We start from the raw sequence: 26,503 nt of genomic DNA on the forward strand, positions 1-26,503 counted from the left end.
CCGGCCAATAGTAAGGCAACTCCACCACCACAAAACATGCGGCGGGTAATCCTAATTGTCATCTAAGATAATGGAGAACTGCCAGCCAGCTCCAACATTTCAACATGCATTCCACTCAAATTCTCTGGGACGCATGTACCAACCTCCAGTTTTCTTTTTGCAACATCCTGACACTTCCCAAAAGTTTCCGAGATGAGAAAATATTCAATCATATGTTCTAAAAACAATGATGACAGTGGTCATAGATTCATCAAATTCCTCTGGGATGTACAGCCAGCAGGAATTTAAGAACTGTCTATCAAGACAGAGGTCAGAGCTCAGAATGTTACTGAAAGGCTGCAAAAGATCTCTCTCTTTCAAAGTACTGTGCCAAGATTTGCAAAGTAACCATCCTGGGAACAGAAATCTATTAGAACATAGAACATAGAACACTACAGCACAAACAGGCCCTTCGGCCCACAAGTTGCGCCGATCACATCAATACCTACCAATCCATAGACCTATCTATAACCCCCAATCCCATTAAATCCCATATACTCATCCAGAAGTCTTTTAAAAGACCCCAGCGAGTTCGCCTCCACCACCACTGACGGCAGCCGATTCCATTCACTCACCACCCTCTGAGTGAAAAACCTACCCCTAACATCACCTCTGTACTTGCTTCCCTGCACCTTAAATCTGTGTCCTCTCGTAGCAACCATTTCAACCCGGGGAAATAGCCTCTGAGAATCCACCCTATCTATTCCTCTCAACATTTTATAAACCTCTATCAGGTCGCCTCTCAACCTACGCCTCTCCAGGGAGAAGAGTCCCAGCTCCCTCAACCTATCTTCATAAGGCATGCCTCCCAATCCAGGCAACATCCTTGTAAGTCTCCTCTGCACCCTTTCAATAGCTTCTACGTCCTTCCTATAGTGAGGCGACCAGAACTGCGCACAGTACTCCAAGTGGGGCCTGACAAGGGACTTATAAAGTTGCAGCATTACCTCCCGATTCCTAAACTCAATCCCTCGATTAACGAAGGCCAGTACACCATACGCCTTCTCGACCACATCCTCCACCTGCGAGGCCGATTTAAGAGTCCTGTGGACCCGGACCCCAAGATCCTTCTGCTCTTCAACACTGCTAAGACTCCTGCCCTTGATAGTGTACTCGTTCATCCCATTGCTCCTGCCAAAATGGACCACTACACATTTATCGGCGTTGAAGTCCATCTGCCACTTCTCCGCCCAGTCTTGCATCCTATTTATGTCCTGCTGCAACTTCTGACATCCTTCCAGACCATCCACATCACCACCGACCTTCGTGTCATCGGCGAACTTACTAACCCATGGATTAATTCTATCTGGATAATGTTCGCGAACTTACACTTCCTCATCTAGGTCATTTATGAAAATGACAAACAGCAAGGGTCCTAGAACAGATCCCTGGGGCACTCCACTGGTGACCAACCTCCATGCAGAAAAAGACCCATCCACAACCACTCTCTGCCTTCTGCAGGCAAGCCAGTTCTGGATCCACAAGGCCAAAGCCCCTTGGATCCCATGCCCTCTCACCTTCTCAAGAAGTCTTGCATGGGGGACCTTATCAAACGCCTTGCTGAAGTCCATGTACACCACGTCCACTGCTCTTCCTTCGTCAATGTGTTCAGTCACATTTTCGAAGAACTCAACTAGGCTCGTAAGGCATGACCTGCCCTTGACAAAACCATGCTGACTATTTCTGATCACGCTAAACCTCTCCAAATGCTCATAAATCCTGTCCCTCAGAAGCCTCTCCATCAGCTTACCAACCACTGAGGTCAGACTCACCGGTCAGTAATTTCCCGGGCTATCCCTGTTCCCTTTCTTGAAAATAGGAACTTATTGCAAACTGAAATCTTTTTGAAATCCACTCCTTACAACTACGCCCAACAAGACAACTGAACGAAAAGGCTGCAAAGTGAAATCGCCACATCGAGACCAGCTAACCATGCATTCTTCTCTTTTAGCTTCTTCACAAACCATAAAAAATCTTTACAGCTATCCTCTTGTTCTACCATTTGTATTTTTGTCAGTGTGAGCCCAGGGAATGTGCGTGATGTAGAAAAGTGTTTTTTATAAATTTGGGGAAATAGTTTCAATAAACATAAACTGTTCTTTGCTGAATCCAAGAAAACATGTCTGCATAATTCTTTATAAGCTGAAAGCATGCATAGTGGGACCCCTGCAGTATGTGCAAAGCACATACTCTCTAAACTCATAAAGAATACTCTGTTGTTATACCTGGAGTGGAAGAATATTGGATAAATTTTTACCCCACCTCATGTGATCATAACCCTACACGTCTCCACGCGTTTTCAGCAAATCTTCATTGTCTTCTGATTACTTCCACTGTTCTATTCCAATCTGAATTGACGCTACCAATTCAGATCTGTGGAAAGTGAAAGATTGAGGATTTTAGTGCAAAATCCCCTTGACTGACCTTTTCATAGGCTGAGCTGCAGCTAACCACAGAATCTACAATATTATTCTAGACACCAGGGAGGAATTTTGGGAGAGGTGCAAAATATAGGCTATTGCTCACATCAGAATTTCTTCCACCATAACATCATGTTGCCTGCGGGCTAAAATGATGTCAGAGGAATTTCTAGATAATATTTTCTCACTCACTCAGTTTCATACAGAACACTTTTTTAAAAAAATCCTTCAAAAGGCAAACTCTACTTATGTACATTTAAAATATATTATTTTTATTCTCTTGTGCCAGGTCCATTAGGGATACATTTTGGATAGGTTTCATAAATTATTCTTTTAATTATGCAAGTAATTTGACCAGTGCAACAGTTATGCAACTAGGGGAAATTTTCACAGTAACAGTGTTAATGTAAGCCTTACTTGTGACTAATAAACTTAAAACTGGAAAAAACTTTAACAGTGTTCCACATATTTGCAGCCTTCCTACTTTACTGAAATAAAGACTAAATTACCATGAAGAGAAATTCTTCATCAGAAAGTCTACTTCTTTTAAAAGAAATTCGGTAAAACCATTAACAACTGTTCCAGTAATGACACTGCGCTCAATGGCAAGAAGGAAATTCTGTAACTTAAAGCCTTCCGCACATTCTTCTTGGCTGAGAACGGAGTAGACAAACACATTATTTCACAGAGCCTTGAACGTCAGCTGGAGCCAAAATGCAGTAATAAGCTTCCTAGTTCTGGCTATCAGAGAGTTGCAGTCAGACACTCCAGGTCTGCATAACAGAGCACCATATATGGCAATGATCTGACGTAATGGACCATTGGCTAGAGGATGCAAAGAGCACATCTCTCATTGTTTGGTGTTGCAGTTGGAATGTTCGCATCGCTGATGAGTGGGGAAGGCTGAATCCCATCATCATATTCCCCCAGTGCCCTTATTGCCACAAACAAGCAATGGAACTTCACAGACTGCAGGCATCAGGTAGGGGGGAGAAGCAGTGTTCTGAGTGCTGAACTTTTATTCTCAGGGAATTATTCTTTCTATCTTTTTTTTAAAAAGACTTACAGAACTACAGCTGCCTGTTTTCAACAGTGAAACCCCCGATTAATCCAACTTGGCTTGTGGAGAGGGAAAAAAAATGATTTGGGGCGGGGCTATGATGTTAGGAGGGGTGAGATTACATGTTCAAGGAAGTAAGAAGCATCCGAAATATACATTGAATAGTTAAAACTTCCAAATGATTGAGTTAATGAAGCTGTACATTTTATGCTTTGCAAAAGCACACACGTTGCATTAGAGAATGTTGTAAAAGTTACTAATGGTTGAAGATATATTAATAGTAACTGATCAGTAATGCATTGGTTAAACTTTCACCTGTGAATACTCAGGAGCCCTTGACCTTAATAAGTAGGGTTATTAAGCAATAACTTTTTTTTAGTATGGTGTGTTGCAAGTGATAGCATTTTTTTAATATAACATTTAGTACAGTGCCTTAAACACTTTTTAAATGAAGTGTGGTGACTTGTTGAGTGCCAAAACTTACGTAATGTAACTTTATTAATTTCAGAAAACAAGTCAGCTCTTGCACATTAGTATCATGACAGTGTGTCATATGTTCTAATTAGTGAAGAATGTTTTAACTCTTCAGATCTAGTGTTCCCCGACCACACAGGTTTTGTCACAACCCCTCTTTATGTATGTCCTTGATTAAAATATTAGATTGCATTATTTTTACAACAGCTATACTTCATTATACTTTATATCTCACAGATATATTCCATAATTCTTCTCTTAACAAACAGCAATTTTGGTTTTGTTCAATAAAAAGTTCTGCAATGCACTTACACATGCATTAATACACACTATTCTTAAAATATCACACTCATTAGCCTGGGCAATTTGTCAAGAAATCTCACATTTCATATGTCTTTTGTCTGAAGCATTTAAACTTTGAAATTCATACAGTGCCCTCACAGCACAAATTTGACATTTTTCTCCTGATTCTTTTCCGAAATGAAGAACAAAGTACTTGCACATTCAATGGATGGTTTGTGCCTTCAATTCTTCGGAGTAAAAAGTACTTTAATGGACAATTTGAGGCAATACTTGCAAAGGCTAAGCCAACAGAAGGATGTACTTTAAGTGTCGGCAAGTTTTAGGAATAGCATTGTGCTAACATAAGTAGGATAAGCAGTAAAACAGAAATAGGAGTAACGTCTTGTGACAGCATTGTGGTTTTCAAAACATTTCAGTGCACATTATACATTTCAACTGAGCACTTTATTTTTGAGTATGTGAAAGTTAATTCTTGGGATTCAACATCACAAGTTTTGATGTTCTGGTGCTGATCTATACACAAAACTCGAAAAATACATGCAGCGAGGCAATTCCAAAAGTTGAAGGGGAAGGATACTCAGGATAATAGTAAAGTCGGCATCTGAAAATGATTTAGATTACACCATGGAACAGTACATGATAAGGCTAAAATGATTAATCCTTAACCAATCTCATATCAGTATTTGACATAAATTAATCAATCAGCAAAACGATCTACTGCTGTGGTCTGATTTCATACTTTATCAAATACACATCTGTAAAGTTAGCATAAAATGTAAATGACATGAAAGCCTCAAGCCAAAACTGAAGGTAGTCTCTGGGCACAAGTCCACAGTCTTCAGGACTGTGATTCTGATAGAATGAAACGCCTATACTAAGCTAACATTTTGCTCCCCAATCCCTGTGTCAAGGAATATCACAAACACTTCCAGTCAAATTGTCAGTATCTTTGAAAATTTTGGAAAAACAAAGTTCAAAAACTTCTGTTGAATTTCAACCGGAATGGGGTGGGTCCAGTTGAGACTCTTTTAAAGGAAATTTAGCAAGTGTTCAGCTGGGGGAAACCAAAAGGCTATGTCTTGTGCATAGAAATAACTCCAATGATGAAAAGCATTCACAAAACTGCAAATAAGAAGCATGGAATAAGTTTGCTCTAATAATGCAAAGTAAATCGACGTTACTATCAATATAGTCATGTTACAAACTATCATTCCCTTGGTAATCTTAGTAAGGTTTAGCTCAATTGGCTGGATAGTTGTTTGTGGCAGCATGGTGGCAAGTGATTAGCACTGCTGCCTAACAGCACAAGGGACCCAGGTTCAATTCCCAGCTTGGGTCACTGTCTGTGTGGAGTTTTCATGTCCTCCTCGTGTCTGTGTTTGCTCTGGTTTCGTCCCACAGTCTGAAAGACGTGCTGGTTAGGGGCATGCTAAATTCTCCCTCAGTTTACCTGAACAGGCGCCGGAGTGTGGTGACTACAGGAATTTCACAGTAACTTCATTGCAGTATTAATATTAGCCTTACTTGTACTAATAAATGCACTTTACTTTTAGTTTACATTAAGTGTGGATGATAGGTTATTAATGGTAAGCAATAGTGTACACCAAGTTTAAATTATCTTTCAACAGCATGCATGCATCAGAGAATTGCGCATATTTCATCAGGTCATGTTTTTGCTTGAGTACATACTTGTCAGTCCCATCCAACTCTGCAGATGGGCAAACACAGGTTGTTTTCTACTAAAGGTAGGTGTTCAGAGTTCTCATTTTTTTTTTAAAAAATGCACTTTTGTGTACTTCTTCCCTTGTATCACCTGGACAACCATTCACCAAGCATGAAATTGAGTTGTGCACAGAATTAGCACAATTAAGAAAATATTTCCGCTATTGACATAAGAAATGATTCATCTAAACTCAAAGGCTACCCCTCCCAGTTTAGGTGACGTTAAATAACCAAGTCCATCCATTATATAATGTTATACTAAATTCCTAAACCATACGCACATCAATTAAAGCCATGTTTTTGTTGTAAAAAGGCACAAGGTTGCTCAATTATGTTAACTTCAATCTTCATTTGCATCAATTATAATACCAGCTTTGTACTAAAATTCTAATAAAAGACTGAAAACTTCAAATTATTCAAAGACTACAAACAAGCATTCTTTTGTAATTTTATGTGTTTCTCTAATTATAAGCATCTGGTTCTGTAACGCAAAAAACAATCATTCCTGCTGCTGAGAGAGAGAGAAGACAAAACCCACAAAAAAAGTTTCAGCAAACAAAATATTACACCAGAAATCCATGTATTAGACCACGCAGGTATGCCAGAGGAATATGGTAAAATGCAAAGTGTGTCAACATTTGATATCCTGCATCATAGCATCTTAAATTCTAAAAGATCTGTTTTGCATACAAGTCACAGTAGCTTTAAGGTCTTTGGTATCTTGTGTGACTTACCAATCTATCAAAACTAGATGAAACAACCTTCTTACATTTTGCACAATAAAACACTAAATGTAAATGAACAACAACAACAACAACTTGCAGACTACAGTAAATGAGTAACTCAATCTAAAATGTATAAAAGATCTAATATCCACTTCAAGGTGGTGCTGGAGTGCAGCGACTTCTTAGGAGCTGTCCCCAACATACCCTCTAATTCTATCTTTCACTCTCGCTCTATGCTCTTACAGCCTGGCTATGACTATAACACTATATTTTGCACCCTCCTTTCCTTATCCCATACGTACTCTGTGAATGGTATGCTTTGTCTGTATACCGCACAAGAAACAATACTTTTCACTGTTAAGTGAGCAATGGGCAACATGGTGGAACAGTAGTTATCACTGCTGCTTCACAATGTCAGGGACCTGGGTTCAAGTCTCGGTTTGGGTGACTATCCGTGTGGAGTTCTGCTTGGGTTTCCTCCAGGTGCTCCAGTTTCCTCCCACAGTCAAAAGATGTACAGGTTAGATGGATCGGCCATGCCAAATTGCCCCTTAGTGTCAGGGGGACTAGCTAGGGTAAATGCATGGGGCTACAGGGATAGGGCCTGGGTGGGATTGTGGTTGATGCAGACTTGATGGGCCGAATGGCCATGTTCTACACTGTAGGATTCTATGCGACAATAATAAAGCAAATAAATCATTCTATTGTTTTCTTTAAGCAGTATATACTAAATGACAAATGGTCCTTCATTTGGATAAACAGTTTTGTTTGTTGAAAATAAATGTTTGGTCATGAACTACAGTAGGTAATTAGAGGCTTAGATAAAAGTTTTTGAATTTTGTTTTGGACATGTAATTTTCTTCTCATCGTTCTTTTTTCATGATATTCTTACCAATAAGATGTTCCCAATGAGTAAGGCTATTTAATGATATTGGAGTCAGATTGTGCAGTTCTTCAATGTGCAACTATTCATTTCCTGGAACTTTCAACTAAACAAATACTAGTTAAGTATTCCGTTGCCTAGATTTCCAGTGCCTTATTTTGTCTCATGGACCATTTAAGTTGCTTGTATCCAAAAAGAGCAGCCATAAATGGTGCATGTGTTTTCTAATATTGTCATAGCTTCCTGACATCAATCAAACAGCATTTCAAGACAGCCTTGTATAAAAACTAAACTGCACCTAAAATTTCAAGGATTATCAAGGCTAACTTAAAAGACAGGAAAAATAGCATCAGGAAAAGAAGGAACATGTGGGAAACATGTGCATATACCAGTATGGAAAACTAAAGTAACCATTAACTTAAAAAAAGTTTAAGACTAAGTACATAATGTTTTCTTGTCTCCTCTTTATGACTGTAGTTGCATCATACATTTTCCTGACATAAAACAGCTCAGAAGAGCATTAAACCAAATTAAAATTATGGATTTATCAATGAGTTACACAGTCTCATGTTTAAAATAAAAGACACCTCTAGTTTTAAGGTGAGGAAACAATGAAAACTAGTCTGCAAACAAACTTATTAAATGGGAAGGCAAAACTGTTATTTTTCAGAAATTTCTCATTGATGATCTTCATGTTCAGAAGCTGTTTGTATCTCTTCGATGAGACAAGCCAAAGCAAGTGCACAATTTTCCTCCCATACAAAAGGCTGTGGACATCACAAACAATAACCTGAGCAGTCTGATAATAAAGATGTAACTGTCCAAATCAAAACACTTAAGCGACACTGGGATTTAAAACGACTCTAAGCATCTGTTTGGGAAGCAAGCGTATTACAAAAACTATCATGGTGTTAGTTTGGGGATGCACCAACTTTCAGCAATTGAACAAGAGAGAAGTGGCACATCTGTCTCATTTGCATTACAATTCATTCCCAACACAATGCCAGCCTCGGATTCTGTCGAGCATTCACCTCGCAAATTCCAACGTCAGGGACAAATCACCCGGGTTCTGATGAAGCGACTTTTCCCAGCTTTTAATATGTTACGTTCTAATAGGAACCAAACTTGAGTTTTCCCACAGATCCCTCATTCACACTGCGTTTATTTTCCTCCCCTATCACTCTCTGTACAAGCCCTGTTCACTTTGGAAATTCCTTCCCCAATGTTCTGAGGTTAAATTGCTAATTGACCCCAGAACGTTAGTAAAATAACTGTAATGTGAACCAGTCTACAACTAGCGACTGAGAGCATGACATCACTCACAGCCAATCAGCTGCAACTACTCCATTCACTGGGAACATTCTTCTAGCAGTGGTTTTTTTTTCCCTCTTCTCTAATTTTGAACAAGAACACAACAAGTATATCCAGCACTCCCAAAATTGCTCATCATTTTCGGTAACAGTCCTAACAAGTGCTCATAGTTCAATTTTGTCCTATTCATACTTGTGCTTTCTGAAGAACATGCAGTAAGGCACATATAAACACTATTGTTGTAACTCATTTGATGTTTTAGGGCATTCATCAAGGGAAAGCTTGAAACAAGAAGATCTAACTTGTTTCCTCATCTACAACTGAGGTCTATCAATAGAAACTTTCAGAAAATAATTACTGATGTCAAGTCTATTGAGTTTAAGCTTTATTTGGATCTTTCATCGATTAGCCAAACTACAAGAAAAAGTCCGAAAAGTCTGCATGAATGTTGGATAATTGGGATATAGACTAAGTTTTAAAATGAAATGTTTAGGAAATATACAGTTCTTACAGCATCGATTGAAATTTTGGAATCAAGAATGTATATATCTGTTGAAGTCTTCACTGTCCACAACACACTTGGGCTGATTTTTAAGAATTATAGAATCCTTACAGTGCAGAAGAAGACCATTCAGCCCATCAAGCCTGAACCAATGACAATTGCTAATCCCCTGATATGATGGTCAATTTAGCATGGGTTAGATTGACTGGCCATGCTAAATTGATTCTAGTGTCAGAGGATTAGAAGGGTAAGTATGTGGGGTTCCAGGAATAGGGCCTGGGTGGGATTGTAGTCAGTGCACACTCCATGGGCTGAATGGTCTCCTTCTGCACTGTCGGGATTCTATGATTGAGGCCCTACCCCCGTAAACCCAAGTATTTATCCTGCAAATCCCCCTGACACTAAGGGTCCAATGGCATGGCCAGTCAACCTAACCAGCACATCTTTGGAGCATGGGAAGAATCAGGAGCACCCAGAAGAAACCTATGCAGACACAGGGAGAACATGCAAACTCCAAACAGACAGTGATCCGAGGCCAGAATTGAATCCAGGTCTCTGCAGCAGTGCGAATCACTTGTGCCACCATGTTGCTAACTTTTAACTTTGCCTGTCCAGCAGAGATGAGAGGCGTGAACAAGTGAAATCACTTATGGGATGTACCTAGCAATGTCACACTGGCTTTTCACAGGTTCCAGTCTTAACCCGCTCTTTTATAGGTACAAAGCATACCCCCTCCTCCCCCCACCCAAGAAGATATAAATATGCAGATTTGGCTCTGATAAAATTGTCAAGACCTGACTGCAAGCCTGCACAGGGAAGCCATTGTGACTGCCCCACCAGAAAACCTAGCAGAAAAAAGAACTGGGGCCAAAAGTGTTTTCTCTGTGCCGAATAAAAAACTAACCTGAGAAGGGAGAAGGACGGGAGGCAGAAATAGGATACTCCTCCAGGTCCCATAACGTTAAGCATCTTCAGAAGCAAGCTCTATCCCTTCTTCAATTGTGAGACCCTCCAAATTGAACAACAAATATAATTCCTTCAATCCTAGCAGTGGCCTCCGGCTGCTCACCGTTCTGCTACCAGGGTGGCACGGTCGCACAGTGGGTTAGCACTGATCCCTCACAACGCCAGAGGCTCACGTTCGATTCCCAGCTTGGATCACTGTCTGTGTGGAGTTTACACATTCTCCCCGTGTCTGCGTGGGTTTCTTCCAGGTGTTCTGGTTTCCTTCCACAGTCCAAAGATGTGCGGGTTAGGTGGTTTGGCCATGCTAAATTTTGCCTTAGTGTCGGGGGAGTAACTCAGGTAAATGCATGGGGATAGGGCCTGGGAGGGATTCATGTCAGTACAAACTCGATAGGTTGAATGGCCTCCTTCTGCACTGTAGGTTTCTATGTTTTACGTTTACTGACCATCAGCCAGCTTCTGCCTCTCAGGGACGTGATGGCAAGTGGTATTATTGCTAGTCTATTAGAACCATAGAACATTACAATACATTCACAGGCCTTTTGGCCCTTCTTGGCTGTGCCAAACCATTTTTCTGCCTAGTCCCACTGACCTGCACCTGGACCATATCCCTCCACAGCCCTCTCATCCATATACCTGTCCACGTTTTTCTTAAATGTTAAAAGTGAGCCCGCATTCACCACTTCACCTGGCAGCTCATTCCACACTCCCAACATTCTCTGTGTGAAGAAGCTGCCCCTAATATTCCCTTTAAACTTTTCCCCCTTCGAGAAAGTGAAGGCTCCGCTGAGATTTGAACTCAGATCACTGGACTCAGGAGTCCAGAGTGCTCACCATTACACCATGGAACCCAGAATATAACATTACAGAATACAATGATACAATATTAATCAAGAAACTGAGCTAATGTTCTGGGGACCCACGTTTGAATCCCACCACAGAAGATTGTGGAATTTGAATTCAATTTAAAAAAAAGAATATTTGGAATCTACTGATGACCATGAAACCATTGTCTCAAAAACCTATCTGGTACATAAGAACATAAGAAATAGGAGCAGAAGTAGGCCATCTAGCCCTTCAAGCCTGCCCCGCCATTCAATAAGATCATGGCTAATCTGAAGTGGCTCAGTTCCACTTTCCCACTTTCTCCCCATAACCCTTAATTCCCTTGTCTATCAGAAATCTAACTACCCGTGACTTAAATATATTCAACGAGGTAGCCTCCACCACTTCAACGGGCAGAGAATTCCCGAGATTCACCACCCTTTGAGTGAAGAAGTTCCTCCTCAACTCCGTTCTAAACTGTCCCCCCCCTCCCCCTTATTTTGATGCTGTGCCCTCTTGTCCTGTTTTCCTTTCTAAGCGGAAAGAATCTCTCTACCTCTACCCTATCTAGCCCCTTCATTATCTTGTAAGTCTTTATAAGATCCCCCCTTCAGCCTTCTAAACTGTAACGAGTACAGGCCCAGTCTATTTAATCTCTCCTCATAAGCTAACCCCCTCATCACTAAAGTCCATTAGGGAAGGAAATCTGCCATTCGTACCCGGTCTGGCCTACATGGGACTCCAGAGCCACAGCAATGTGGTTGACTCTCAACTGCCCTCGGACAATGAGTGAGAGACAAAATCTCCTGGGTTTTAATTGTTGATGTTGAAACAGTTTGTCACCTGCCTTGGTTCCTGCTCACTAGACCCCTGCATCAAGTTAAAATTGGGCACCTCACATAGGAACAGATGCAAACAACTGTACAAAATTGTCATGACTTAACATTCCCAAGGGAAAAATAAAACAGGGAATTTTTTGCAACTACTCATCAAATAATACTCACTTGGGCAATAGAATTTTCAAGCTCCACGCTAAAACAAAAGTTAAAAGTATGCTGCGCTCTGCCAAATGATCACCTTTTTTAAAAAAAATGTTATTGTATCCAGGTCACATTTTTCCAATGGTTGCTCTTAAGTTCAGCTCATTTATTTTGGAGTTTAGGCATAAAGTTTACAATTGTGTATATATAAAGTAAAAAAATGCCTAACATAAAAGATTTCAATTTCAGCTCTCATAATTTAGTCGAATGTGCTTCTTTTAGCAAGCTCGCCTGGATGTTTTTGGCCTCTTGAACTTGCAGTCACATTTTAAAATAAGGAATGTCTGAAGTAAATTATAACCTTCTGTGCACTTTTTTAAACAACACTCACCACAAAAATATAGAAAGGACACAAACCCTCTCGAGTTGTGAAAACCAGCCAGTGATCATGATTCAACTATTACTGTCAAGATAAGAAGCTGATGTGTTTCCTATGAAGTGAGCATGCCGAATTCTGACTGCCTTTTTAGACTCAAGACTTTCAGCTTTTCTTCTTGGGGGCACAATATTTTTAAAATTTTTTTTTTTACTCCATCCTTAAAGTTACAAAGCCAATGCTCAAGAGCGGACTAGGCAGACCCAAATCCATTCCTTACTTGCTCCAAAAACCAAATTCAAATTCCAATCGAGTCCAATTCATAATCCCCTCAAGGGATACAAACAGGGTCCAAGCTGATAAGATGAGGCATTGCACCCCATCTTGGGCTTGACCTGACACTCGCCCTTAGCCAAAAGGCCAAAAAGCGATCTTGGAGGCACAAATACTAAAGGACCATTATGCAAAACACTTCTAATTCACTGGTTTAGGCCTCGGTTGAGCATGGTGTCCAATTCTGGGCACCACACTTTTAGGAACAACGTCAAGGCCTCAGAGATGATGCTCGCCTCACCTGTTGAAGGGGCAATGCTCCGAAAGCTCATGCTACCAAATAAACCTGTTGGACTTTAATCTGGTGTTGTGAGATTACTTACTGTGCCTACCTACCCCAGTCCAAGAGGGATAGGCACAGTACAGCGACTCCACATCAGAGCGGTGATAACTAGAGATGATGGGAAGACTAGCAAAGCTGGAATTGTTCTCCACAGAATGGCAAACGTTATGGGGAGATTTAATAAAGCTGTTAAAAATTGTGAAGTATTTTGAACTATTTTGGGACCCGGGTTCAGTCCTCGGCTTGGGTCACCGTTTGTGCAGAGTCTGCATGGATTCTCTCTGGGCAGTCTGGGTTTACTCCCACAGTCCAAAAGACACATTGGTTAGGCACATTGGCCATGCTAAATTTTCCCTCAGTGTACCCAAACTGGTACTGGAGTGTAGCAACTAGGGGATTTTCACAGTAATTTCATTGCAGTGTTAAAGTAAACCCACTTGTGACATGAATAAATAAACGTAAAATTAAAATAAACATTAAAAACTTATTTTAAGCGTTGATTGAAACTAATTAACTAGCTATTTCAAAAAGCCTGCAAAGGCACAATGTGTCGAGTAGCCTCCTTTATCTCCTGTAAGATTGATCGGTTTGTAAACTTTTGCTACGAATTTCAGCTTGCAATTTTCAAGTACAGGTACTCCAAGAAATATATTTTTGTGTTATTGGAAGGTATTTCTAAACACTAGTTCTTGAATAATGTCATTAACACGCATTTATTTTCAAAACGTGCTAACCGAAATCAGAAAAGTATTAAACAACAAATTAAGAGGAGATGGAATGATTAGAGAGAGAAAAAGAAGAATTGTACATGGTACAGTTGTGGTAGAAGGTTCTTCATAGATGTACCCTATGGCTGTTGACATTTTTTTGAGGGGAGGCATAAATAAGTTGGTCTAAGTTTGCAGATGAAATTTGGGAATTGCAAACAGCATAACAATTGCTCAAAATACAGAGAGATTTGGATAAGATCTGTTCAAAACAATTTGGAAGGAGGGGCAGGAAGTTGAGCCAATGTGTTGGATGTTGTTCAGTGTGGATATATGCAAAATGACAAGTTGGACAGGGCAACAAGCACTAGGAATATCAGTTAAATTGTGTTAGTCTGCAGAAGACAAAACAGAGGGAGAATCTGGAGGCACTGAAAGCACATATTTACAAAACTGTACGATACATAACCTCAGGAATAGAAGTCTCGTGGTGGTAATCTATTTGGGGAAAAAGACAGATCAAGTCATTCCCAGAGTACTAAAGAGGGTGGAGGGATCATAAAAGTGAAGAGAGTACAGCAAAAATTAACTAAAATTGATAGTTAAATGAGACATCTATGCCAAAAGGAGAAGCTGTAGAAACTAGTAACCTTTACACTGTAGAGGAAACGTTCAAAGTTCTCACATGCAATTAACATTCAGAGACTTAGATACATTCACTAAAAACACAAACATCACAAGAGGGCGGGACTGAATGTTAGGACAAAGGTGATAAACACATTGCTTTTTTATAAAAAAAGTTTATTTATTAGTAACAAGCAAGGCTTACATTAATACTGCAATGAAGTTATTGTGAAATTCCCCTAGTTGCCACAGTCCAGCACCTGTTCAGGTCAATGCACCTAACCAGCACGTCTTTCAGACTGCGGGAGGAAACTGGAGCAGCCAGAGGAAACCCATGCAGACACAGGAAGAATGTGCAGACTCCACACAGACAGTGACCCAAGCCAGGAATCGAATCTGTGCTACCCAGACCGAAACTACTTTACGTGGCAGGACGGTGAATATTTGGAACAGACAACCCAGCAGACGTGAATAGTATCAGCAAGTTGAAGAGGGGAACTGCCGAGGTAATTGGCAGAGAAAGCAATTGAGGAGTACAAGAAAATGAGGAATAATCTTTTGATTTCGGAGAGATATCCCTTTACATTTCATATTTCTATTAAGACTCTTGAATGAAATAATTAACTTTTTGATAACTACAATATTTCTGCATCACATTTGAATTTAACACTAAGACCCTCCATTTTGTTTTGTACATATGGAGAACATTTAACTTAAGTGCACACTCCACACAAATGGAATTTTCACCCACCCATCCCCAAAGAAAACTGAATCAGAAAACATTTTGCATAAATGCAGAGCTGAGCAAAATTCCTATTTAAAAGGAAAACCTATTACATATATTCAGCTATTTATCCAATTGATAAGAAATTAATATTTTTAGTGACTGCAAAACTTATCACTTCTGTACATTATAGACAACTTCTTTGAAAGATCAAGTGTGTGATTTATCCATTTTTTTTGACAAGTAACAAAATACACAGATAGCAAAAATTCATAAGTAAAATAAGGAATTGCAGCATTGTTCTCATTTTCCAGTTGCCAAAATACATACTGAAGCTGAAAGCATTATAGATAAATTATTCTCAGCTGGGAAACATCACACGTTTTATGTTAGCAGCACACCATTTTCAAGAATTAAACAGTGAAATTATTGACTGGGGGTTTAATTGTTATATTCAAATGTCATGTTTCCCACCAATCAGAATTAATGTCAGTTAATTGTGTTGCCTTCCTGGTGTCAGGGTAAAGATCATCACGGAAAGGATGCAGAATAATGAGCAGGGGCAAGAACCAAGCTTGATGTTGTGGTCCATATTGGTACCCACGACATAGAGACGACAGGTACTTTGGTCCTAAAGATTTTAGAACGAGAGAAGTTAAAAGTAGAACCTCAAAAGCAAGCTGTGGATTACTCCCAATCTGAGTAGAAAATATAATATGAGGGAAGGCAATGGCCCAGTGACATTAACATAGAGGTTTACAGCATGGAAACAGGCCCCTGGCCCAACTTGTCCATGCCTCCCAGTTTTTACTACCAAGCTAGTGCCAATTGCCTGCATTTGACTCATATCCCTCAAGATCCATCCTACCCATGTAACTATCTAAATGCTTTTTAAAAGAGAAAATTGTACCTGCCTCTACTACTGCCTCTGACAGCTTGTTCCAAGCACTCATCACCCTCTGAGTGAAGAAATTGCCCCTTTGGATCCTTTTGTATCTCTCCCCCTCACCTTAAACCTATGCCCTCTAGTTTTAAACTCCCCTATCTTTTGGAAAAGAATTTGACTATCCACCTTATCTATGCCCCTCATTATTTTATAGACCTCTATAAGATCATTCCTAAACCATCTATGATCCAGGAAGAGAAGTCCCAGTCTATCCAGTCTTTCCTTCTAACTCTAATCATCAAGTCCCAGAAGCATCCTAGTAAATCTTTTCTGCACTCTTTCTAGTTTAATAATATTCTTTCTAAAGTAGGGTGACCAGAACTGTACACAGTATTCCAAGTGTGGCCTTACCAATGTCTTGTACAACTTCAACAGGATTATTAATCCAGAAATCAGCTAATGTTCTGAGGACCTGGGTTAAAATCCCTGCCACAGCAGTGGAATTTGAATTCAATAAAATAATTTACTGATGACCATGAAACCATTATCGAAAAAGTCCTTCTGGTTCACTAATGTCCTTTAGGGAAAGAAATCTGCTGTCCTTACCTGGTCTGGCCTACATGTTACTCCAGAGCCCCAGCAATGTGGCTGACTCTTAACTGAAATACTCTTGAAACTGCGTGGCTTGCTAGACTAACGAGGGATGGCTAATAAATGCAGGCCAACCAGTGGCACCCATGTCAAACGAATGTATATAAAAAAAAGTGTGTAGTTTGAGGCATGGCAATGGATTCAGATTTCTCAGGGGGACAGTTAGGACCAGTGCTAAGTCAGGACACACCTCTTTAATAGGATGTAATGCACCTCAACAGAATTGGAATCAATATCCTCATGGGGAGGTTCATTAGTAGGGACATGGAAACAATCAAATAAAAGTACAAAAGAAAAATATGATGCAGAAAGGAATGTAAGTGTTGGATAGTACTACAGAAGGAAGCAATATCCTATTTGTGATAACCCCCCATGAGGTCCATGGGGAATCACTGATTGATGTCCCCGTGGGACTCATTGTGTATGAATTCCCTTGGTGACAGGCAGTGGCCTGACCAGCTGGAACTCATTACCTGAGTCTTTTATAAGGCAGGCCCCGGACTGGGCCTGCTGTACTGCGGTTCCAGGCAGGGACTAGTATATGTACACCACTGTAGTGGTTTTAGTTTATTACAGAATGCAAAGTATGTTCCTTTCCATTTGGGCTTCCTGAATCATTACAATATTAAGTAGAAGTAGACCATGATGGGCCATTAAGAATACAAAAACAGGTTTATATGGACTTTAGTAAGACACTTGACAAGGTCCCACGTGGCAAACTGGTACAAAAACTAAAATCATATGGGATTTGGGGTGGGCTGGCTAGATGGATACAGAACTGGCTTGGTGATAGAAGACAGAGAGTGGTGGTGGAAGGGTGTTTTTCAGAATGGAGATCTGTAGCTAGTGTTCTGCAGAGATCAGTGCTGGGCCCTCTGTTGTTACAGTATATATAAATGACCTGGAGGAAAATGTGGTAATCTGATTAGTAAGTTTGCAGATGACACAAAGATTGGTGGAGTTGCTGATAGTGCCAGGGATTGTCAGAGGATAAAACAGGATGTAAATAGATTGGAGACTTGGGCACAGAAATGGCAGATGGAGTTTAGTTTGGACAAATGCAAGGAGATGTGTTTTAGAGGATCAAATTTAAGTGTGAATTACTGTAAATAGCAGAACCCTTGGGAGCATTAGCATACAGAGAGATCTGGGCGTGCAGATCCACAATTCCCTAAAATTGGCAACATAGGTGACCAAGGTGATTCAGGAGACATATGTCATGCTTGCCTTCATCAGTTGGAGCATTGAGTACAAGAGTTGGGAAATCATGTTGCAGCCATATAAAACTTTGGTTAGGCAGTATTTGGAATACTGCATGCAGTTCTGGTCACCACACTACCAGATGGATATGGAGGCTTTGGAGAGAGTCAAAGAAGGTTCACCAGGATGTTGTCAGGTCTCACGGATGTTGTCTATGAGGAGAGGTTGAATAAATTAGGATATTTTCCACTGCAAAGACAGAGACTGAAGGGAGACCTGATAGAGTTCTACAAAATTATGAAAAGCATAGACAGGGTGGATAGTCAGAGGCTTTTTCCAAGGATAGTGTCAATTACTAGGGGGCACAGGTTCAAGGTGAGAGGGGGAAGTTTAAGGGAGACGTGCGGAAGATGTTTTTCTCGCAGAGGAGATGGTGGAAGTAAGCACATTAGCATCTGGGTGGATACATGAATAGGGAGGAAACAGAGGGATACAGACCAAGTAAAGGCAGGTGATTTTTTTTTCCATTTAATTAGGGCACCATGATCGGCACAGGCTTGGAGGGCTGAAGGGCCTATTCCTATGCTGTACTTTTCTTTGTTCTATGTGATGGATAGTGTGAAAATTCATAGACAGGATGTACTGGAAAGCCTGGCAATAATAGTTCAGTTTGCTAAAGGAAGCAAGGGTGCAGATATAAAAAAGTTGGCCATTATCTTCCAATCTTCCCTAGATACGAGGGAGATGCCTCAGGTTAGAAACGCGCTGAATGTGATATCCTTATTCAAGGTTGTTCTCAGTAACTACAGTTAACAGCAGTGCTGCGTAATGTTTTAGGAACAGGAATGAACAGCCACTTGGAGGTTTGAGTTAATTAATGAGAGTCAGTGTGAATTTGTAAAAAGCAGTTTGTGTTTGACTAATCTATTTAAAATTTTTGATGCCACAGCAGAGAACATTGATGAAGGAAACACAGTGAATTTTGTCTATTGGGATTTTAAGAAAACGTTTTACAAAATACCACATCAAAGACTGGTTAACATAATTGAGACTCTCAAAATAGGAGAGTCAGTGTCAGCTTGGATTAAAAATGTGACATAAGGACAGAAAGCAGCAAGCTGTGGTAAATGGTTGTTTTTGAAAGTGTAGGTTGGTAGACAATAGCATTCCCCAAAGTCAGTGCCAGCCCACAGCTTTTTTTGATACATGGCTATCGGGATACAGTGTAAAATTTGCTGATGACAAACTTAATGCAGCAAATAGTGAAAGTGATACCAATTGACTGGCAACAGGACACAGATCGACTTGCATAATAAGTAGATGTGGCACAATGGCATTTGCAATTTAATGTTGAGAAATATAAAATGGTGCATTTCAGCTGAAGGGTTGGGTAGAGACAGTACAGGCTTAATAGCACAGTTCTGAAGAGTGTGCAGAACAGAATGAACTTGGGAGTTCATGTGCATTGATCTTTGAAGGCAACAGGACTTGTTGCTGTAGTTAGAAAAACATATGGAATTTCAGTACAGAGGCATGACGCAGGATTTTCTGCCTTTGCTGTATTAAAACTTTAAAGCACCTAGCCTTTTACTAATAACCCGTGAAGAATTGAATTAGCTCAAGATTGGTAATGGTAGGAACCCCAGGAGGTGGCCTAGATGAATCATTCACTTGACGCTCCTGGCTAAAGATGGTTGAAAATGCTTCAGCTTTGTCTTGTGTAGACACACCGGACTTTTTGATAATTGAGGATGGGGATGTTCATGAAGCCTTCTCTTGTTACCTGTTTAATTACTATTCATGTCTGGAAGTGGTAGGGATGCAGAGTTTTGATTTTGGTTGTGCAATACTTAGTTCCATCTATATGTTGCTTCTATTGTTTAGCAAGCTCATAGACCGGTGATGTAGCTTTGCCAGGCCAACGCTGCATTTTCAGGAATGTGCTTTGCTACCCTTGCCTTACTTCCAATGTACTCCTCATTGAACCAGGGTTGGTCAACTGGCTTGCTGTTAATGCTACAGTGAGGGATATGCTGGGCTATGAGAGTAGATTGTGGTGGCAAAAAATCTGGTTGAGCTGATGGCCCACAGTATCTCACTAGCTCTGTTTGCCTGTACGGCCTCTGCCCTGTCCACTGCCGGTTGAATACCAGCGGTGGCGGAATGAAGTCCTTAAGTGGACGTTAATTGGCACTGGGACTGGAATGCTATCGATAAGCCTTTCTGACCTGGATTCGGTCAAGGCAGCTCCAAAAATAGTCAGCACCCTTCCACCTGATTAAATGAATCCCCTCCTCACCCTCAGCCCAATCTCCAAACTCACCTCAAGGGAGGGCATTAAATTTCACCCAAGGTCTCATGAGCAGCAAATGATTAAATGCCTTCCATGGTTTTGGGAAGCATTCCAGTCAGCAAATTCTGAAGAGTAATGCAGTACCTGTTATATCCCTATTATGGTTATGCATTCATTAAGGACAATAAAACTCTTATTTATTATTGTCACATTTGTTGGTAAAAGTATTGAAAAGTGTTATTTCTTGCACACTATATAAAGCATACTGTTCGTACAGAAGGAAAGGAGAGAGTGGAGAATGTAGTGTTATAGTCATCAATCACCCTCTTAGTAATTGCTCTAATTACTGCTCACATTTTAGGATACATGCAGATACAACTGGGTATAGTATCTGTAGGATAGCCAAAGCTTTACTGCAAGGACACTTGCAAGTGTGACCTGAAGGTTTTATACCTCAATTGTCGCACCTGCGAGCTACCAGCTGACAACAGAGGGTGATGGCAACGCCCTCCTCTGAGCTGGTGTGCACCACCAAAATGGCCAGTGGCTACAGTGAGTTGGTAACAGATGCTAACACGAAACACCAAGCCATAACAGCACTCAGTAGCTTCATGTGCAGCACTTGTGGTCTCCCTCTCAAGAATTGGCCTCCAGAGCCATAAGCAAAGCTGTACGATACAAGGACACCCCATCTGAAATGGATCTGTTTGCCGTGTGTCTTTGTGTAGATGGAAGGATGCAGACAATGTATAGGAGGTAAAGGTGAGGAACCTAGACTAGTGACAGGATGCCCAAAAAAAGAAAATCAAATAAACCCAGGATATGTTGCACAATTTGTTACTCCCAGGAATAAGCTATTTTCCTGCCCAGGTAGGCAGCACAGTAACACAATGGTTAGCACTGCTGACTCACAGCACTAGGGTCCTGGGTTTAAATCCCGGCTTGGGTCACTGTGTGAAGTTTGTACATTTTCCCGATGTCTGTATGGTTTCCTCCAGGTACTCCAGTTTCCTCCCACAGTCTGAAAGATAGCCGTGTTGGGTGGATTGGCCATACTAAATTGCCCCTTCGTGTCAGGGAGGCTAGCTAGGGTAAATGTACGGGGTTATGGGGAAAGAGCCTGGCTGGGATTGTTGTCAGTGCAGATTCAATGGGCCGAATGGCCTCCTTCTGCACTCTATGATTCTATGAAAAGGGAACTTGTTCATTCAAGTTCCCATCATAGTCAGCAGTAGAAAAGATCACACCAATTTGTTATTTATATGACCTGCATAGAGATTGTCTTGGTAGTTGGTGTGATCTTTTCTACTGCATCATCCTATTAAATATACTTAATATTCTCTATAAAACACATAATGAAAGCACATCATCAACAACAGACCTAATGGCACACCAGTAATAAGGTCCATTACATACATACTGCTATTTCACTTGACTGTACTGCTGGGTCAAAATCCTGGAACTTCCTTTCTAACAGCACTGTAGGTGTGCCTACACCACATGGACTGCAGCAATTCAAGAAGGCAGCTTACCACTATGTTCCCAAGGGCAGTTATCCATGGGCAATAAATGCTGGCCTAGCCAGCATTGCCCACATCCCATGCATGAATTTTTAGAAAACTAAGTGTGCTTTGATGGCATTCCCCATCCAGTATAAGCTGACATAGTATATGAAATAATATTACAAAAAAAACACCATGACAATGTTTACTTATGATGCATCATTTTATATTCAGACACTGGGTGGGATTTTCCAGCCCCAAAGCTGGAAGATCCCGGCCAAGATCAACAGACATTTGAATGATCCAAGTCCCACCCGCTACGATTCATGTGGCAGGCGGGATGGTAAAATTCAGCCCACTGAATTTTGTCTTAGAATATTCCACATATTAAAAAATACTTTCACATTTAAACAGCTACAAAGATAGCTCAATAAATTGTTGCTTTGATGAGAAATTGATGCAAGATTTTCTAATAGAAGTCACACATGCTTAGTTAAGGAATTCACTAAAACAGGGAGAATAGGTCAAATGGCCAATACAGTAATTGATCCAATGGGCAATATTCCTTAAGTATTATGATTGCTATGCACTGATATGGAGCGACAGATGTGTCACTGATTATAGACATGGTGCAATGGTTCAGTTTTCATTGAACAATTAGTGAGACATGACTTCCCCTTCACAAAATCAGAGGGTGGTGAGTGCATGGAACAAGCTGCCAGAGGTAGTAGTAGAGACGGGTACAATTTTGTCTTTCAAAAAGCATTTAGACAGTTACGTGGATAAGATGGGTACAGAGGGATATGGGCCAAACGTGGACAATTGGGACTAGCTTAGTGGTTAAAAACTGGCAGTATGGACCAGTTGAGCCAAAGAGCCTGTTTCCATGCTGTAAACCTCTATGACTATGACCCTTAAGTGATAGTTGCTGCTCTGGGCTGAATCTATCACTTCCATTTCCACATTCCCCTCCTCCTTTTGTCCTCTTCCCCCTTTACCCTGACCATCATCATGATTCCTTTCTTTTCTCCATCCTCAAAAACAGCAATGCTGCAGTGTTCATCCACTTTCCTACTCCTGGCACAATCCCAGCCTTCTCTCCCTCTTAACAACTCCCCTCGGCCTGTTTCCCCTCTTAGCTTCCTTTGAAAAGGTCCATTGAAGCAGTAATCGCTGTCTTCTACAAACAGCAAGCCTAACTGTCCTGGGAATTTTCATAGTAACTTCATTACAGTGTTAATGTAAGCCTACCTGTGACACTTATAAAAATAAACTTTATAAATAACTTTCAACTCCAGAAGTCCCTATTTCTACAACTCTACCTCGCTTTTCTCCTTCTTTGTCACATTTCTGAAAGGCTACCTTTTTGACAAACTTCTGATTTTCTTTCCGAATATATCCTGAGACTCAGTGTCAAATTTTGTTTCATAATATTCCTGTGAAATGCTGAGGGTCATTATTCTACATTAAAGACTCTACATACATACATATTGCCCTTGTTAATGCAATCTCCATTTTATAGAAGTTAATAATGTCACGTGCTAATGCAATAACTGGCCCTCCAAAGGCATTTGTTACTTTATTTTTCATACTATCGTTGTTCAGGAATGTTTTGGTCAGTAATTTGATATCACCATTTTAAAAATTTTCCATGCACACAACTTTACATTTTCTGTGTCCTTGTTGAAGACAAACACACTCAAACAATAAGTACAAGTTGGCATGATACATGCATAATAAGTACATGGTGGCACATAAGATAGCACTGATGCCTCACAGAGCAACTCAGGTTCAATTCCAGTCACTGTCTCGGTGACGTTTGCACGTTTGCCGAGTGTCAACATGGGCTTCCTCCGGGTGCTCTGGTTTCCTCCCACAGTCCAAAGATGTGTGGGTCAGGTTGATTGCCTTTAGTGTCAGGGGGATTAGCAGAGTAAATGTATGGGGTTACAGGCATATGGCCTGGGTAGGATTGTCTTTGGTGCAGGCTCAATGGGCTGAATTGCCTTGTTCTGTTGGGAATCTATGATCCTATGCAGTCAGGAATGTGAATCAGACTCTGATATCTTTGTTTCTGGCACATCATTGCATAGGAGCAAGCAATAATAAATGGCAACTTTGTCACTTAGGATGCTTGGATCTGTTGGGTACTCTTGTAAAGAATAGGTCATTACAACTTTTACATTTGGGCAGTAACTGGTAAATTGCATTCAGGATTAATCCTAGCTACTGTGGCCTATCAGCATTTCAGCTAATCACCCACAAGGAAAAAAATTCATTGAAATTGTGCATAAGATGTCACACCAGACAGCCCTGATAATATATACTCTGGATTCATATTTTCTTTGTGTTGTTGAGAGAGTGCCCAGTAAAGCATCCTTCTCAATAACAACTTGTATTTTTGCAAGATTCTTATGATAGTTAATATTTCAGCTCAGTGGCCTTTGTTTCTCTCGCCACAGATGTCGCCAGTATTGTGAGCATTTTCCATTTTTATTTCAGGGTTCCAGCATCTGCAGTATTTTGATTTTGTATTTCCACAGTGTCTTGATAGACACAGACAGTGTAAATTGTCCCAAAGCATTTCATAGGTGTACTATCTAAGTCAAATGTGCTACTGAGTCATACATGGTGATGTTAGTACAGATGGAATGACAAGTATATATGAAGCAAGAAATTGACAAGATAGAATTCGTCCCGTGCAATATAATTTATTTGAAGATAAGGTATCAATCTGAATGTATTCACCAGATTGGATTCCTCTTTAATGAGCTGTACAGTGTGAGATAATCAAAAGATGGTTTGAACAAGAGTTTGGGAACAGATGAATTTTGAACTTACAGTAAGATTCACATTCCCCCATCTTCAAGAAAATTTGGCCCACTGCATAATAAATTTGGATATTTCTGTTGATCCCTCTATAAAAGTGAATTCATCCAATTTTATTCAAGTGACTGCTACAAAGTAGGAACACTACTGTAGGTCCTTGTGTTTGTCACATTTTCCTTCCAATTCTGCACACCATAGATAACAGCATATAAGTTGACTCAGCATAGAAGATGCTCCCATTTTTCCAGCCCCAGAAATCAACTCAACTCCTCCTTACAGTCATGACATGCTAAACCTAATGCATTTATAATCAGCCTCAATCTTTCACCCCACAGATGTACATTTTGCATTTAACTAGATGGTACGGCTTGTGTTGTGAAGATCCACATAAAGACCCACCCACAAGTGGTGGCGGATTTTTTCATTCTTTCTTGGGACATAGGCATCGCTGGCTGGGCCAGCATTTATTGCCCACCCCTATTTGGCCAAGGGCAGTTGAGAGTCAACCACATTGTTGAGGGTCTGGAGTCACACATAGGCCTGACCAAGCAAGGACAGCAGATTTCCTTCCCTAACGGACGATGAACAGATAGTTTTTTCCGACAACGATTTCACAGTAATTAGTAGATTCTTAATTCCAGTTTTTTTTTTACTGAATTCAAATTCCACCATCTGCCGTGGCAGGATTCGAACCTGGATCTCCAGAACATTAGCTGAGTTTCTGGATGAATAGTCTAGCAATAAAATAACCAGGCCATCACCTCTGCTGATGACAATGGATTTGACAGATTTTTAAAGCACTTGTGTGGTTAAAAGCACCTTTTTACAATGATGTTATTCAATACACCATATCACATTAACTTAACATGAATTACAGGTCAAGTACCCTTTATCCTAAATCCTGGAGTCCAATTGCATTTTGGATTGCAGATCATTTTGGCTTATTTGGATATTGCATGTAAACTTACATTACAATAGCCTAAGTCTAGGCCAGCTAGGGTCTAAAGCAAATAGAATGGGCACAGTAAGAAGTCTCACACCATCAGGTTAAAGTTCACCACCTTTATTTGGTATCACTAGCTTTCAGAGCGCTGCTCCTTCATCAGGTGAGCCTACCAAATAAACCTGTTGGACTTTAATCTGATGCTGTGTGACTTCTTACTGTGCCCACCCCAGTCCAATGCTGGCATCTCCACATCATGGCAAACAGAATGGCTAGAAAAGAAAAAAGTGGCACTGAAAAATAAATACAGGGTATCTGAAAGTCTGTTTTTGACATCTTACCGCAAAAATGGCAAGGTAAGCAGTGTAGACAAACACCTAGACTTCCCAGATTAAAACTCGACAAGGTTCAAAGAAAGTTTGGTATTTAAATGTGTTTAATGTTCGGATTTATGGATAAAGAATACTCAGTCTATACCAGTGTGTTTTTTTCCACATTTCAAAATAACAACACCCCACACCCATGCTGGCATTTCACCCTTACACTCAACGTACAACTCAACACCCACTTTTTAAGGGTTTTTCTTGAAGTTTCAGAGATTGACTTCTATCTCTACATTTATAGTACATTTAACCACTTTTTGGCCAACATTATTAACGGAGATAGTTTTGGAAAACGCCCAAGCATTAAAGTATAAATAAATGCACAAATTTCTGAAAACATTTAGCAGATCAGATTACCTCTGCGAAAAGAGCAGAAAGTTTGACAGAACACCTGAAACATGCTCATCTGTTCTTTCCACAGATCCTGATTGGGTTGCTGTGTCTCCAACAATTTCTGTTTTTATTTCAGATTTCCATTATCTACAGCTTTGTTAAAGTTTATACGTTGAGCACTCAAAAATTAGTTACGCAACTTGCTGAATGATTTTGCTCAAGTGTT

The 26,503-nt window shown here is 40.4% G+C and overlaps 2 protein-coding genes across 8 annotated transcripts in view; one reads left to right on the top strand and one right to left on the bottom strand.

Moving 5' to 3' along the window:
- The window catches only part of cmss1 (cms1 ribosomal small subunit homolog), a 323,934-nt gene that overhangs the window by 231,642 nt on the left and 65,789 nt on the right, over positions 1-26,503 (bottom strand). The window contains exon 1 of one of the 6 annotated variants that reach the window (XM_080203560.1): positions 2,302-2,399. The exons of the other annotated variants lie outside the window; for them this stretch is intronic. The gene's annotated coding sequence lies outside the window, so the exon portion shown is untranslated. Of the gene's footprint in view, positions 1-2,301; positions 2,400-26,503 lie in introns of those variants that run through there. 6 annotated transcript variants of the gene reach the window in all.
- The window catches only part of filip1l (filamin A interacting protein 1-like), a 235,731-nt gene that overhangs the window by 178,801 nt on the left and 30,427 nt on the right, over positions 1-26,503 (top strand). The gene's annotated exons all lie outside the window — the stretch shown is intronic.

Source organism: Carcharhinus amblyrhynchos, chromosome 15, assembly GCF_965287045.1.
Source record: "Carcharhinus amblyrhynchos chromosome 15, sCarAmb.v2.hapA, whole genome shotgun sequence".
NCBI classification, from domain to species: Eukaryota; Metazoa; Chordata; class Chondrichthyes; order Carcharhiniformes; family Carcharhinidae; genus Carcharhinus; species Carcharhinus amblyrhynchos.